The sequence below is a fragment of the Tyto alba genome, unplaced genomic scaffold (genome assembly GCF_018691265.1).
Source record: "Tyto alba isolate M040663 unplaced genomic scaffold, T.alba_DEE_v4.0 Super-Scaffold_9, whole genome shotgun sequence".
NCBI lineage: Eukaryota > Metazoa > Chordata > Aves > Strigiformes > Tytonidae > Tyto > Tyto alba.
Window position 1 is genome coordinate 24,120,469 of NW_024881330.1, and position 16,393 is coordinate 24,136,861.

Here is a 16,393-nt window from a genome sequence, read left to right on the forward strand (position 1 = left end):
GCTGGGGTTGGAAAGAGAGGAAAGGAGGTAATGAAATGGCAATGCGTTATACATGCCAATGTCAGATGGAGGAGTATACATACTAGGGTCTTCCTAGCTGCCACTGATTTTCACAATTTTATAGGTCATTATCCTTAAAATTACTAATTCTCCATCAAAATTGTTTGAAACTAGTCAATAGGTTCTAAATTTAATGGAGCAGTGCAAAAGAAGAGGAAGAGAAGACCGAATGACAAAATCATGCATGTCTGGTTTCCTTAAGATACCAAGCTTAAAGCCCAACACAATAGAAAAACATTGGGATTATAGATACTAGCCTAGTAGTCTTTTCTTCCCCAGTTACTGTTTGAGGTGGATCCAAGCCAAATGTGAGCTTGTGGCCATTCTCCACTCCAGAACACACACCAGGGGAATCCTTCCTGAGCTGGGAACAGTACTTTCCAGGATATTTCTGCCAGTACAGGGAGGTTCAAGTAGGAAAGCGATTTCTCAGCCACGAGCACAGCAATACTGAAACCCTCTACAGTTTTCACTGCATTCTGAAAATTCAAAAGCATGGGGGATCTCATTAAAGAAAAAGATCTCAGCATACATTATGATCTACAGCATTGACATGATACTAGAAAAAATACGTCTCCTTTTTAATAATTAAGTGTAATCTTCATAAAAAGAATACTAAGGGCCTTTTAGTGCTATGTTAAGACTGCATTTCCTAACTTATTTCCAATTCTCATGCAGTATACTTTCTGTGCATTGTTTGCTCATACATGTAATACTATACAATTGGATTATTAATGCTATGATTAATATTCAAATAGCTTTAACAAATATTAAAATTTTATTTTGAAATATTAAAATTTTATCTATTGGGTGAATATAATTGTATGTCAAATTTTATATACTTTCATACACCTGGCTGAATCATCACTTGTCCTATTTTAGATAGTTTTCTAACTTTTCAGCTGATCAAATTCTAAACACAGAAGTCAAGTTAGTGGAAGGTTCTAGTTATCTCCAGCTATTTAGCTGTCTCAAACAAAACTTCCATAAAACCAAGATGATAATTTTATCAAAATGCTTGTATTGAAACTTTCAGTTACACAACAATAGCCCTACTGTATTTGTAAGAACTCACTTTATGTTTTGTGTTTTATTTTTATTCTTCCTTTTTAAGTTAACTGCAGACATCACTATGGGGAAGAATAGATTTTCACCAAATGTAATCTATCAATTACATCTTACCTGAATAACATTAGTTAACAAAACCAATGGACTTAACTACAAAGCTGGATGAATGGCTGCAAAAACTTCCTGGTTGATCAATGTAAAAAAGTACGTAACTGCAACTTATTCAAAACATGTACATTAAGGAGTTCTTACTTATAATCAGTCATTTCTTCTGCAATTGTCAGTCTGTGACATGTACACCATTTCAAGAAATTTATTGCTATTTAAACAAGAAATAAATTAATTAAAGAAAATGCACTGCTTTTTAAGTAAGAAAGCTTTTGAAACATTACCTTAAACCTAAACAAACACTAATTATCTTCTAAAATAGTCAGCTTTCTATCACACAAAACCACCAGAATGCTATATATTAAGAGAAGTGTAGCAGTCAACACTACAACTGCTGTAAAGTTTTACAAAATACCTCTGTAATCATTACATAACATGTAAATTTTTATCACATCAGTTAGGTTAAAATACAATGTGTCTCGGGCAGCAGGGACTTTTTAGCAAGGTCCAACATTTATTCTTCTTTCTAGTGACTACCATGTGCATGCTACTCCCCTCCTTACACGAATTTTGACATTCAAAATTCTTCAAATTACTATACCTTCCTTGGACAAGCTAATCCAAAGGGGTTGTTTGGGGGGGGGGGGGGTGGGTTTAAATATAAAATTAACAGCAAAACCCCTTCTCCCAAATCCGTGCCAATCATTTGGAATAGAAAATAATTTTTCTCTTAGCCCTGGTCTAATTTGCAATGAAAGAATGAATACATGTTTAAAATTAGTGAGGAAAGTCAGTGTCAGCAAGAAATTAATTCGAGTGCCCAAGGGAACAAAACATAAATATTCTGAAAGGAGCTAGGGGGACAGGAACAGGACTGTTACTTTTTGGTGCTCAACTGTGCACTCTAGCCACATGTAAAAGTAAGAGATTAAAAATTGGACAACAGGATGGAGAAATAAGATCCAAAAGAACTTGGGGAAAAAAATATTTATGTGGGAAAGTTAAAAGCCTTGAAACATCCTCTAATGTCATACAATGCTAAAGAGAAAAATCTCAGGGAACATTTAGTGTGGAAGAAGAAAGTGATGTATCTTGATTCAAACCAAAACATGGAACATCATCTGTAACAAAATTAACGAGTAACATAGGCCAAGGAACATATTTAAAGCTAAACTCACAAAAATATTCTCTTTAATCTATAATTCATCAGGTTTTTATCTCTTATTTATCTCACTTTAAGAAATTTGGTTTATAAATTTGACATGAGTAATCACAGATAACACACCATTAAGTCATCAACTCATCCAGGTTTCTTTAACATCTATCATTTTACTTTGTATGTATTTGCTGGGATGGTGGATATTTTTAGCTTTTCAAAGACTAACTTAAAGCATACGACACACAATACTGTAAATTCATTTAAGTGCAGCTGCATTCACACCAAATGAAAAGAGAGCTCTCCTTGACTGGTGCTTTCTATCTGTAGTCCTGAAGAGCAGTTGCAACAGATAATTCCATTTTTCAGAAGGCAAATCCCTCACTTCACAAAATAAACTTTGATAATAATTTTAGGTAGCATCAATAATTTAAGGACTATCCTAATCCAGGATTGTCCACCCATGGCAATCATCCAGGGATCAAGTTCATGCTTTTTAGTATGCTCCTGTGTCACAGACCATAGTTCATCCACTCCTGAATCCACCATACACAGACATATAACTTCCACTTGCTCTCTCCAGGCAGGTCTCTTTGCTAGTGCCTTTCCCCTCCTTCCCCCCTCAAACATCCTGTGGACCAAATACTTACTCCATATCTCACAGAGAGGTTGAGCTGTATCGTTCTTGTGCCTATAAAGTTGGACACTGCAACTATCACTTCTGAACAACTCCTATATGCTATTAAAATAAATAAACAACATTTTTAAAACTATGTTTGTTCAATATAAAGTATTGATGGATACATATTGTTAAAGTGCTTTGGAAGTACACAGCTCTAAAACATGCCAGTTTGAGCAGTATTTTTTTTTCTGAAATCTCGAATAAGTATGGTCAACTGATTCTGAGGCTGCTCTTTCTCACGATTTACTGTTGGGGGAGGAACACAGGTTTGTGATTCACTGTACAAAGAGGTTAGATATTTGTTTTATATGGAATAAAAAAAAAAAAACATATCTAGCTTTCATATAGCTAACAGGTTGGCACATCATTATTTCCAAATTTCCTGCTCAAGAAGCCAGGATGCAAAGAACCATATACCTCCACTTCACACTGAACAAATATTGAATTGTTGAGTGCTTAAATAGTCCTTTCATGTCTATGTGAGCCCCAAAATTAATTTCTCAGCTGTAATACAAGGTTCAAATAGACAATATACTACATATCAAGAAAGTTACCACAGGACTTGGTCATGACAGTGCATCATACTGATATGAGTCTCTTAACATAGTCACACAATGATATCTAAATATCCATCTTTTTAAATATACTGAACTGTGTTTCCTTCTTTCTATATGTCTTTAGAAACATGATCTGTCAGTTAGATCTTCATCCTGCTCCCTCTGTGGAAGCACAAAGGCATGCTTACATGTTGGTAAGCATTTATGCCAAATGACAAACAGCCTTTTTCTATCTACATGCAGTCCTTTATTAAACTATCCCATCCTCTGCAAGTATTAGGATGAACTAATACAGTTTAAATAGAAGAAGCAATAGAAAAATTAATTTAAAATAGAATTAAAGAGTTGCAGTTTCAATGCAACGGTTAAAAAAAATAAAAGATGCAATATTAGAGATAGATAACCTGTGGGGTTTAGTAGCTCTTTGAAAAATAAAGTAGTAACAGTATAGATTAAGAACAAATAGTGCCTATATTACGAAGTCAAAACTTCATGCCAAATCACGATAGAGAATATTGGAAAGTTACCAATTGTATATATACTTTCATGATTTTCATAAAAACTCCAGATGACAAAAATAGCTCTAGGCACAGTACTAAGTTGAAGTTTTCTCTTGTACTTCCAACTGTGCCATAACAAGGTCAGAGATATTCAGTTTCCTAGGGCTGCTAGCCCTGCAAACATCCTGATCATGTTTGACCAAATCTTTCGTAAGTCTACCCAAGAAAAACTTTGAGGTACCAAACTAATTTTTTGGGTGCCATATGTTAGCCCAAGGAAGAAACATCATTTACTGTAGCCCTAAAGATGAGTAAAAATGAGTTTATTTTATATAAAGCTTCTTAAAAGGCTATTCATGGTTGGAAGCTTCTTCAACAATTACTTATTTCAACATTGACTACTGAATAGTGACAAAAAAGATAGACTAGTAGATGATTGGAAACAGAGGTGGAATAGTACGACAAATATGAGAAAAGATAAATGAAACAAGAAAGCAGAGTGGTAGACCAAAAAAAAAAAAAGTGCTCATTAAAAACAGAATCTTTAAGACACGAGAAATACAAACTTCACCAAAGACTGCAAGTTATAGCACGGCCAGTCACCTGGCTTAATCAAAGAATTAAAAAAAAAAAAAAAAAAAAAAGGAGTAGATATTGACATTCTCTTTCACAGATATCTGTTTTGCTACATAAAACTCAAATGCATGATTTTGTCTCTACAAGATTTTAAAGGGACTAAAATTTACTAAATGGCCTATTATTTGTAAGATCTGTAAATTTACCAAAACAGTTTGGAAGAAGTTATGAAAAAGGCTCTTTGAACAACATCCAAACCAACTAGCATGAGAAAATTCCCATAAGCATCTCACAGCAATACTTCAATCAAGTACAGCATAGTAAGTTGAACTACACACAGAGCGGTAAATCTTAGTTCCAGCGTTATTAAATGGAAAAAGAAACCTCACTCACATTTGACAGAAAATTTTAATTTGGCATCTGAATGTAGAAGTACGTCCAATAATTGGTTTTGATCATATAGAGACAATTACACACACAGCTATTACTAGATGTATATTAAATACTGCAAGATCTATAAAAGTTATTGGAAACAGGTTTTTTCCCCATAGTAATGTACAGTTGTTTAGATGACTACCTTCTAAACCATCCGAATATCCCACAGAACAGCGGTCAGAAACTAAGTGCCAGTATGCACCTCAGATACATCCAATTGTTCCTGATGTGAAAACAGGACCATGTATGAGAATATAGTTAAAATAAAGATACTGTGTTCAAGCACTTCAGATAACCAATGAAAGGCACACTTGTTAATTCTACACACCTCACAAGGCTGGGGTTTTTTCCTCCTCCCCCCACCTTATGGAAGAAGGAGCTGTGTTTCTCAGGTAGAAGGAGACTGAGTTTCAAAGTTACTTTGCCCCAGTATTACCTTTTAAGCAGAGTTTGGGACATTCTCCAACTCAGGGTGGGGAGGTAAGGAAGAGACCAGCAGTGGGGGAAGACTCAAGTAATTAAACCTTTTGCTGAAATCCATGCAGGTTGGTTATTGTAGGTATATTATAAAATACCACCATGACTGTATAGCAGCAGGTTGTTATGAGATATTCAGTAAAACATTTTATTGAATAAGACTACAGCAGAAACAGCTGTAGGAAACCATGCCCTCCAGAGAATCATGAAACTACCTGCTGCTCACATGGTATTTCGTGCAGATGCCACCACTAAATAGGAAATTAAAGTAGCTAAATATTTTCAAATTAATCTCTGTGCAACCAAAGTACTGGTTTCAGAATTGCATTAATTAAGATCAATACGTATCACAGCAATGAAACATGCTGGGTAAAGCTACTGAACTACACGTGAGTTTTGACAAATGGGGAACTGCTGGGCCACACACAAGGTAAGGGAAGGGCTGGGGACAGCAGCGGATGAGATGGCCAATCTTGGGAGTCAGGGGCTTCACAAACTTCTCAGCAGGTACCGTAAGGGCAGTGAAGCAGCAACACTGCTGTCCCCAAGCTGATCTCCTGCAGTACCTAAATGCTACACCTTGTAGTAACAAGAAGCCTTCTGCATAACCTAAACAGCCAGTACTTGGCCCAAGGGAAAAGGAAAATTAGCTATCTACACTGCTAACACCAACAGACAGCTAGTTTCAATATAATAGAGACTAAGTCCAAGTGAGTATTGTCTCTGAATATATACATGTATTAGAGACTAGTTTTGAAGTTCAATAAACTTACCAGTTTTATTAGGGACTTTTTCCAACAACTTACATGTTGATAGAAGTTTGTCACAGCTACTGTTACACAAGAGCAAAAGAACTGATTTACTGAGGAGATAATGTAACTCACAACATGTGGGAACATACTATCTGCTGCCTCACACCAAAAAAAAAAAGAAAAAAAAACACACACATACAAAACCACACTGTGATTTTTTTTTTTAATTGTATAAACTCACAGAGACAGTATTTTATAGCTGGTTTTGTCACATAAGCACTTGTTAATCTTTAAGACTCCTTACTCTTTAAGAACTAAGTGTTTGCAAATACTGTATATATTGATAAAAACTATCTTTGTCCTCTAGGTAGTTTCTATTCTATGTTTCAGCCTATTTTAGATCAGGGTTCTCAGTAAAACAAATATTTATGGAAACTGGTACAGGACTGCAGGACAAGCTTCTAAGGCCTGGCTTTCTGATAAGGAAAGTGCTTATATGCTACTTCAAAATACAACATGAACACTTTCCAAAACTCAGGTCTTGTACACACCTTTAATTAGGGCAAAATAAATCCTTCAATAGCTTCAATATAAATCCATATTAACATTCAAAATGAAATCTCAATTGAAGCACTGTGGGTTTGTTAAGTGAGAGAGGTAGTTGGAGCAAGAAAGGGAAGTTCAGAAAGGTAAAGTGTAAGCTCAGGCAGCAGAAAATTGCTCAAGTGGAGAACAGCATCTTGCAGAGCAGCAGGTGGCACAGCATGTGGTCATCTGAAGTAAATGATGAGTAGGAAACTGAAACATGAGATCTCTTAGGCAGTAAAGCTCAAGAGTCATTCTGAACATGTTCAAGCCTACCAAATTCTTATGTGCATGGGCTGACCTGGATGTCAATTAGCACCCCTGTCCTCCCTTCCCCATCTTCCTGCCTGACCTACCATTTCTAAACCAAGATTTGAAACTGTAGTGCAGGCACAAAGTCTCCACACCATGCAAGACTTCATTTAGAATCACTACTGATTAATCAGTGTATACTTGACATCAGGAAGTACCATACTTGAGTATTTGCTCTTACACATATAGCGCCTTCAGAAACAGAACAGTACACAGATTAAGCCCCTGCTTCTTTCTGAACAGGCCGCACATTGCAGAGAACCAAAACCAGAGCAAAGGTAGAATGTATATTTAGGAATATATGTGTGTTTCTTAAATTGCAGAAAGAAGAGGATAATCTTGCATGAACAAAACCATTTATTATTCAGTAAGAAGAGTAAATGTGACTGAACACATGAATTTATACTCTAGAATATAAATAAATACCAAAAATATTTTGATTTGTGCAAGCTGCCATATCAAGCCAGCACAGATGACAGGATCATACCACATTTAAATTCATTGCAATAGCGTTCAACGATGAAAAATCATCATGTAAAAATGAAGCTTTTATGCTATTATGACCTGAATGTGTTCATAAGGTTACTTTCAAAAATCACTTAAGCAAGTACTACATCTCCCCAGAGTCAGGGATAAACACTGAAAATAACTGAACATTCCATTTATGTCCTTGTTTTCTGCCTATACAAAATTATTATACATAAGTCTTTCGCACAGATTTAAGAAATATTTTTCTTCACATGAAAAAACAGTAGTATAAAATACAAATATGCTACACATTAAAGACAAACATATTATCAGTCCTGGATGGAGGAACAGTCATCCAAGCTACAAGTCACAAACAACAGATCAGCAGTTTAATTAGACATAACTCAATACTGAATAGTCCCAAAAATGAGGGCCCTTGCTTTGACAAGCAGAAAATACTGCTCTGTGTTCTTCCAAACTCAGTATCTTGTTTCATTAATTTTTTCAATACAAAAGAGAAAGAAAGGCTAAAAACACTAGAATTTCACTAGAAAGAAAACATCATTTTGCAGAAATTATGTTTTCATCAAAAATGCCAGAAATGACTGAGCAGCTATGGCATGCTCTTTTTTCAAGTTAATTTGGGTTACACAAACACTGATAGAAGGGAATCTCAGCTTTCCCAAAAACTATATGCAGAGTTCACTTGGTTTTACTTTACTGAGGACAGAAGTGCTTAAACAATCAGTATATGGGTAATAAACTACAGTTTTATAAGCCACATTTATGAGTGGAATACTCTTAGATATGTAATAAATGAAGAAAAGATGAGAGTATCTTGACCTTTAGATAAGCGTCCTGAGAAGGGAAAGTTAACTACAGAAGGTTTAGCAGCATCAACAACTAGAGGACTTCAGATGAAAAGAACTGTTGTATGTGCATAAGTAGATAAAAAAAGATGTCCACTATTAACTCCATGTCACCCAATTGCTTTCAACTTTTATGTGGATACAACCATAGCTCATTTTTGTACAAAGTCAAGCAAAGTAGAACATCCTTAACAGAGCAGGAAATGAAGTTTTATTCATTGCACAAAATAAATCCACAAAAATGTAATGTCTGTTGATGACAATGAAACCACTAGCATATGCACTCGGGACTCTGATCTATTCTGTCCACCAGATGCTCCCTCCTTGTGGAAGGCTGGTAAAAAGAATTAGAGTTCATTGTGGCTTAAGCAGATTTTTATCATGCTGTTAAGTATTTTTCTAAAGTTTTAGTGCAAAATCTTAATGTTCTTCACAATTGTAAGCAAGTATCTGGGATGAACAACCTACAGCCCACAGGCCATATGCAGTATGGCAGGACAATTCATCTAGCTTGTTCCCTTTGGCCTCCTCTCCTAAGAACCTCAGCTGCACACCAGATGACTGGACTGGAGCAGGCAGCCTGCTCCCCATGACCATTTTATCTAGGAGGCTTATAACCTCTCCCCCATCAGATAATGTGTCCGTATTTAAATGCACACTGGGAAAAGGGTTGAAGAGCTTCCAGGGACGATGGCCACTTCCCACTGCCAGAACAATGCATTTACCCCACAACTCCATCACTGTCCACATCTGAGGAACATATGGGAAAGAGGACTGTCAGGAACAGGCTGAATGAATTGTATGGAGTCAGCAGCACACTCTTGCCCACCCTCTTTCTCAGGTCTTCATCAGGCCCTGCTGGGGAAAAACTGCAGGGCAGAGAGCTTAAACACCTGGAATCCAGTAGAGATGGAGGAAGGCAGAGGCTTCCAAAAAGCAGCAGCACTGCACACATATACAACAGAGTCCACATGATAATCACCTATAGGAAGTGTCCCAGAAGCCATGAAATATGACACTCTCTTCCCACCAGGAATAAAAAATAAACCTAAAAGCAGTCCACCCACACATAAGGAATGGAACACAACTGCTCCCTCCCCACAGCAGACAGCAGAGAAGCAGTGATTGCATTGATCAGAAGACCACTGAGCTCACAGAACTGCATGGAAAACCACTGGGGTTCTTTGAAAAGTAGTCCCTAATTATCAACAGAATTCTAAAATATCAGGACTATTGAGCTTTAGGCCTAGTTCTAAGTAATGACACATTACTGCTGCTGCAGCAGCTGTTACCTCATTTTAGGCAATCTTCCACTAACCTGAAATGTTGAATAACACTGACAAGCTAACAGGAAAAACAGGAAAACAAGGCACTTCACTATCTAATGAAACCAAAATACCTTTTTAACTTTAACTGAAAATACTTCAGAATTAAGTAACTCAAATCAATAGAGCCCTTTACATGACAAAGTCTTCCAGAAGAATGAGTCATGCATATAAAACAAAAAAGAATAAAGCTACTTTGTGTTATTCATCCTCCAATTAGGTGCAATGCGCAAGGACTTATATTCAAAGTGGAGCACAACACCTTACAGCATTCTGGCTTCTGTAGACCTTTGCATTTTGACAGATAGCCCTGCCAGACAAAAGCTAGTCCAATGTTGACAGGTGCCTGGGTAAAAGAAACCAAGTGAGGATCTTCAGTAAGCCAGGGTGATAGCCTCAGGACACGGTTTCTTAGCAAGTCAAGAGGCAGAACTACTAAATAAACATGACAAAGAGCAGAAATGCAGGATTGGGGGGGGGTGTAGGGTGTGTGTGGAATAAATACATTTTTCTCCACAGAGGGATCAATTTTGCTCCATTTTCTCCAAAGGCAAAAAAAAAAAAAAAAGTATTTACAGTTAAAGTTCATATTTATTTAGCAGCTGGAGTTAAACTAAGAAAATGGCCGAGACAACTGGAGAGTCCAGGATACTGCCAGCAGCACAGAACACTTTCCTTGGGGTTCTACAGCCTGTAAAAACTAAGACAGTGACCTTTCCTTAGAAAGCAAAGTGCATATTTAAACCTCAACATTTCCACATTCTTTTAGAAGAAGGGCAGCTCGATGGGATAGAATTTATTATTGCCCATAAGTGTTCAGAATAAAATACAATCTACATCACTTGTGCATCAAAATTATTCAGCAGAAGCCACTCTAAGTGCAGGTATTTTAAGGTAAGTCAGAAGCAATAGGTGAATAAAGACTGTTTTTCTGCTTAAATTCAATAACTGTATCTAATAAATTATAATTGAATCACACCTTTTCTGAGAAAATACTACTCTTTCCAAAAGGAACAAGCTATAATTTCAGAGTACACTGTACTTGAAAGAATTAGGAATATTTTGTCTTTTGGAATTTTAAGATGCTTTTACCAAAGGTGGATAAATTACAGGGTTTTTCCACTACAAAATCCGTAATCATGCCCATCCTGAAATAGTAGGTTATGCTATAATGAGGAGCTAAAATACATTCCAACAAATTTAACTATGCTTTAATCTATCAACAAATGAGGAAAAACTACTTCCTCTCCAAGGAAATATTTTTAAATGCATTACCTCACCTCATTCCCTGTTAAACCATACTAATCCAAACTCTTCACCCGACTACATGAAACAAAGCTGGATTGTAGGGTCCTGGTTTGATGACAGCTGGATTGGGACAAATCTGGAATTACGCCAAAGTAAATCAATTGAGGTATTCCAGACCTACACCAAGGAAAGCCAAATCAGAATCCAACCCTAGACTTCTAGGAATTATGCCAAAGATGATATATAAATCCTTTCACCCTATATCTTGGAACAAAGACACTGACTATTGGCATTGCATTTCCTTGCTGTAAGTAGGTCAGGAAAAAAAAAAAAAAAAAAACCAACAGCTAAGTAAAATCAGTACATTTACAAGGATTACTCTTAATCTTTCTACTTGATACACCTGTATCTGTACAGTAGAACAGTTTCTCTGTATTTTATAAAAATAAATATATCACTTAGATGTGAGTATTTGCATTTGTCTTAGTAAACCTATTTTCTGGAATATAAATCAGCAAGACTGTGGTATCCAAGTTTAATTGTCATATCTACTTGCCCATCTGCAGAATTAAAATAAATAAATACTTTTTTTGTTTTCTACTTTCAGTAATCAAGTGTATCGAATAGACTAGTGTTGGGAGTTTTTCCTATAAACTTTAAAAAAAAAGGTCTGTTAAGAAATGCAATCTGTAGCAAAAGTATTGTCGCAACAGTTTGTCTCTGTTCCTGTGCAAATGGGTTCCTTCCCAAAATTCAAGATACATAGCATGACATCACCCCCAATTTCCAGTTCACCAAATTAACCACAGCAAAAAAGGAACCAAACAACCTTTTTTGAGCTGGTGCATCATCATGAACAGTGAAGATTTATGCTGCGATAACCTTGTTCTAAAAGCAGCTGGCACAGGTTTGAACCCTGAGCTGAGCAACAGCAAGTGCAGCTTGGCCTTAAATTTGAAATTCAGTTTCATCAGTGACATACAAGCCAGCTTCCACTCTCCAAACACCTTAGTCCACACCATAAGGAAGGGACTGTGGCAGGGAGGAGCAGGTCTGCTGACTGGCTAACACAGATTGATTCAGTTAATCACCTGCCCAACACTATCCCTCAATGCAGTTGAAATAGATGAACTTTTACATCATCATCTTAGCTGCCTCCATAGATAGTCTCCCAATACATAAAAGTTACAAACACAGCATTTGTATTATGTTTTGAAGTGTTGGCACTCAGGATACTTAGATGTTTCCAAAATCATTATGTATTAACGCATAAGTTTCAGCAAGATGTTGTGCTTTCTTCTTATTCTGATGGGATATACTTGTACCTATCTGTATGTGACAGGCAGTATCATGGAAAGATTAATAAGCTCAGAAGCGTGTGTCCTTGTACTCGAAACAGTCACTCTGAAGCAATTCCTAGTGCAATTAGAAGTTTTCTTAGGTTTATTCAAAACGCAATAGCTCATTGAACTCCACTGTACCTCCATGCATGACCTGGCAAAGCAGCTGTGTTTTGGAGGTTAAAAGTCTTTGCAGGGCAAGCATGAGATACAGAGTCAAAGAATTATCTTCAGGAAGGCCAATGTTAGGAGTGAACTTCCAGAAGACCTGAACAACCAACAGCCCTGTCACCTTTTGGAGGTACCAGTAAGTTTGATGAAGTTTTCTCCAACATGAGCCGGTAAAGTTGATTTTAGAAAATTCATGTAGGGACACACACACCCCCCCCTCCGTACTCATGCATATCCCAGAGACAGTAAATCGTTTCAATTTCACACAGGTAATCTCATCTGAAATATATGAGCATAGCATTAGTCAGAGGTATTAACAGCTTTTTCTACCTACCAACCCTGCTGACTCTTTTTTGTAGAAACATACTGCATTAAACTGCACTAAAAGCAAATCTAGTGTATTCATATTCAAATCCACCACAACTTTGAGAGCCATAACATACTCTGAAGCTCTAAAACACAACGGTGTAACAACATAACATGTAACAATGGCATCACTGCATTAGCTCTAATATTTAACTTATTATGCCATCCATTTCCTTACTATAATGTTGGCTTGCTACATGTAATTCCTTCAAAAAAAAAAAAAAAAGCAGCACATACTCTCTTTGCTGGTACAAAACAAAACTATTACTTACATTTCAAAAATTCACTTTTGAACTGATGTTTTGCCAAGAGTTCAACCTGACATTCAAAGTTCATTTTGCAGCCCAGAAATCCCTTACATATCTTCTTCCCCTTCCCTCTCCACACAGCAAATTCAGCTGATTTGATCTATAAACAACTGTAACATCCATAATCTTAACGTAAACTTTCTAGAACATAGCTATACTATGTAGTTTAAATACTCAGTCTAGGGTCTGCAGTTTTCTAGTCATTACAAAACATGTGAAGACAGTCCATGAAAGAACTCCTGAAGAAAAAATTGTTTTGGTTGGTTTGAGGAAAGGAAAGGAAGAAGTTAAATATACATTAACTACAATTCAGCTGGGTATACATGACAGTGTCTGCCCAAAAAACAGTTAGAAAATGGCTCTTCACTGCTATCACTGCCTTTCTGAAAAGTGGAATAGTAGTGAAATTATGACTGTGTAAAGCAACTGGTTACCTAATTACTACACATTATTTGTATTTCCTGTCCCAACTGTTCCTCCTTAACATCAAGCAATAATGAAATGAAAAACAGTGAGATGGGAAGCTGTCTTTAATATGTATATATACATACACACATATATATACACAAACATATGCATAAAGAATCAGCTTTCTACACCAGAGCAGCACAACACATAAATCTGCTACTTCCTCACTCATTAAGTAACATCACAATCCTCCAAGCAAGGGAATCCAAAGCAACGAAGTAGGAAATAGGGAACTACATTTTTAAATGTGTAAGAAAAGCAACATCAGCTTCCTCTGAGACAGAAACTCTTCCCCTCCACATGGGCAACACTACTGAACTGTCAACTTTTGAACTAATTTCCAGGCAAAATTAGAATAACAGCAACAGTGGGATATGTATCAAATGTGTAAGAGGCAGCTCACTAAAGTGGAGTTGTATTGCAGGACAGAATTTGTACAGAGATGAGCAAAGAAACATGATTACTCACGCAGAAAAGAGAAGCACCTGCTTTTTGTTCAAAATAAATAATACAGATTTTGTTAACACTGGCATTTGGCATAGGTTTGTAAGTTTTCACATGCATGACTAAAGAAAAATGTGCATATTTGGGGGTCAAGCAGTTTTACTAGCTGTTGGTGTACATAATTCGATTTCTTATTTTTTTAATTTTTAAATAGAATATAATTTGCCAGTGGCAAGTTACAGCCAAATACAAGAATCAGTTTTAGAGAATGTTATGGAAGTAAAAGAGAGAGAGGGAGAGATGCAGAGAGAGAAATGGGTTAAAATGACTGTTACTTGTGCCCTAAAATATTCTCAACAATATGCAAGTTTCCACTACTAAGACATGGGGAAACACTTCAACCATCATATATAGCCAGCATGGTTTGCAGCTTCTGCACCAACAAATCTCTACTCCTAATACACTCCAGTTCCAGGGAAGGTCTCATAGGCTGACATCTATCTTGTTTTCAGAAACTGTAGCCCATGTGCTCAAAACACCTCAGTTTTCAGCAAATGAAAAGTTATTTCCCATCACCAATGACAGTATTGAGAAAAAAAAATATATATATGAACATGTTTATGACCATTTACTTATTTAATGATAAATTTTGAGATTCTGAATTCTCACCGTGGTATTTCCCAACCAACTCAGCTTTGAAAAGGGCCCCAGTCTGCTTCTTCACTCTCTGGGTTCAAGTGAAATTGCAAAGTTCATTGATACGGCACTGCAATAGCCAGACACCAGGTCTTGAATATTCTCTACTCCCAGAAGATGATTCTTGGGCAGGGGAGGAAGGGGTTGGTGGGGATGATTAAAAAAAAAAAAAAACAAAAAAAAAAAAATCACACACATTGGCTATCATTCAGAAAGGCCAGTTCAGTAGGTCAGCTGATAACCACTCAATATATAATTTAGTGGGATGAGGCTGATCAGTCAAGGATGCATTTAAACAACACAGCTAAACACAGCTGAGCCTCTCCTACACTTGCTGCCTTCTCTGTATGCCATCTTCAGCCCTCATAGGATCATCCAGCAAGCTAATTCAACACACTAACCCAAAGCAAAGAAAGAAATCAAGCAGCTTCATCACCTTTTAAGGGCTGGTTCTGTTTTCTCCAAGATAAGCAAATCGTCCAATTCACCTCACAGTAAGACACGTGCCAGCACGTGGGAGAAAGTAGGCTAAAGCTGGAAGCAAGATGGAAAGCATTGAGTGAGCTCCATCAGCCAAGTAAACCGAAGGAAAGATGACAATAATCAAGACAAAATACTCACAAGCCTGAGAAGGGCTGCTGAGATACTATTTCACAAATTTTTGTCAAAATTGTATTTTACAGATCTTGGGAACACTGACAGAGAAAGAAGAGACCTAACATGGAAGAGTAAAGATGTTACAAAAATAAAAAGAATCAAATTCTACAGCCAAATATCAAACAAAGCATAATTATAGTTAAAGTGGAGTTCTAAGTAGAAAGGAGGAAACTAGTTAGGAAGTCAGTGCCCACATTTTCAGTGTTTAAAAAAAAAAAAAAAAAAACAAAACCGCACACTTAGAAATTAAGGAAAAAAAAAAAAAAAAAACAGAAAAACAGTAAAAACAGGATAAGAAAAAATAAGGGAATAAAGAAAAATAAGGGGGGGGTGGGCTGGGCGTGGGGCGTGGGTAAAAAAAGATTAAAAAGTGTCTGCCCAAAAGCTAAAGCCTTTAAAAAAGTACAAATCCGAAACATGTCACAGAGCACTGACTTCTGCTGAAATACAAGTTGATCCAGAAAACAGCAAGTCCCCTATCCATACCTATTTTAGAGCAAACCCATGAAATAACTGTGTTCTAGTAATCTGCTCTGAAGGAAAAAAAAAAATATTTTCAAAAGAGAAAATAATAATAATGTATTAAACTACTAAGACTGAGATTATTATGACAGATTCAAGAAATTCAGTGCTATGTAGGATTCCCCCTTTTCTGAGCAGCCACTGTTTGGCTGCTCAGAAAAGCGTCCTAGTCATATCCTTCTCACATAAACAGTCACATGTATTCTCAAGATACTGGGACAGTTTATCATGCCTTGTCCCTAT

General features: G+C 36.6%; 1 protein-coding gene across 4 annotated transcripts in view; it reads right to left on the reverse strand.

Annotated features, from left to right (window-relative positions):
• VPS13B (vacuolar protein sorting 13 homolog B) overlaps nt 1-16,393 on the reverse strand; it is a 471,233-nt gene that overhangs the window by 440,386 nt on the left and 14,454 nt on the right. Inside the window, exon 1 of one of the 4 annotated variants that reach the window (XM_042785993.1) lies at nt 15,408-15,431. The exons of the other annotated variants lie outside the window; for them this stretch is intronic. The gene's annotated coding sequence lies outside the window, so the exon portion shown is untranslated. Of the gene's footprint in view, nt 1-15,407; nt 15,432-16,393 lie in introns of those variants that run through there. 4 annotated transcript variants of the gene reach the window in all.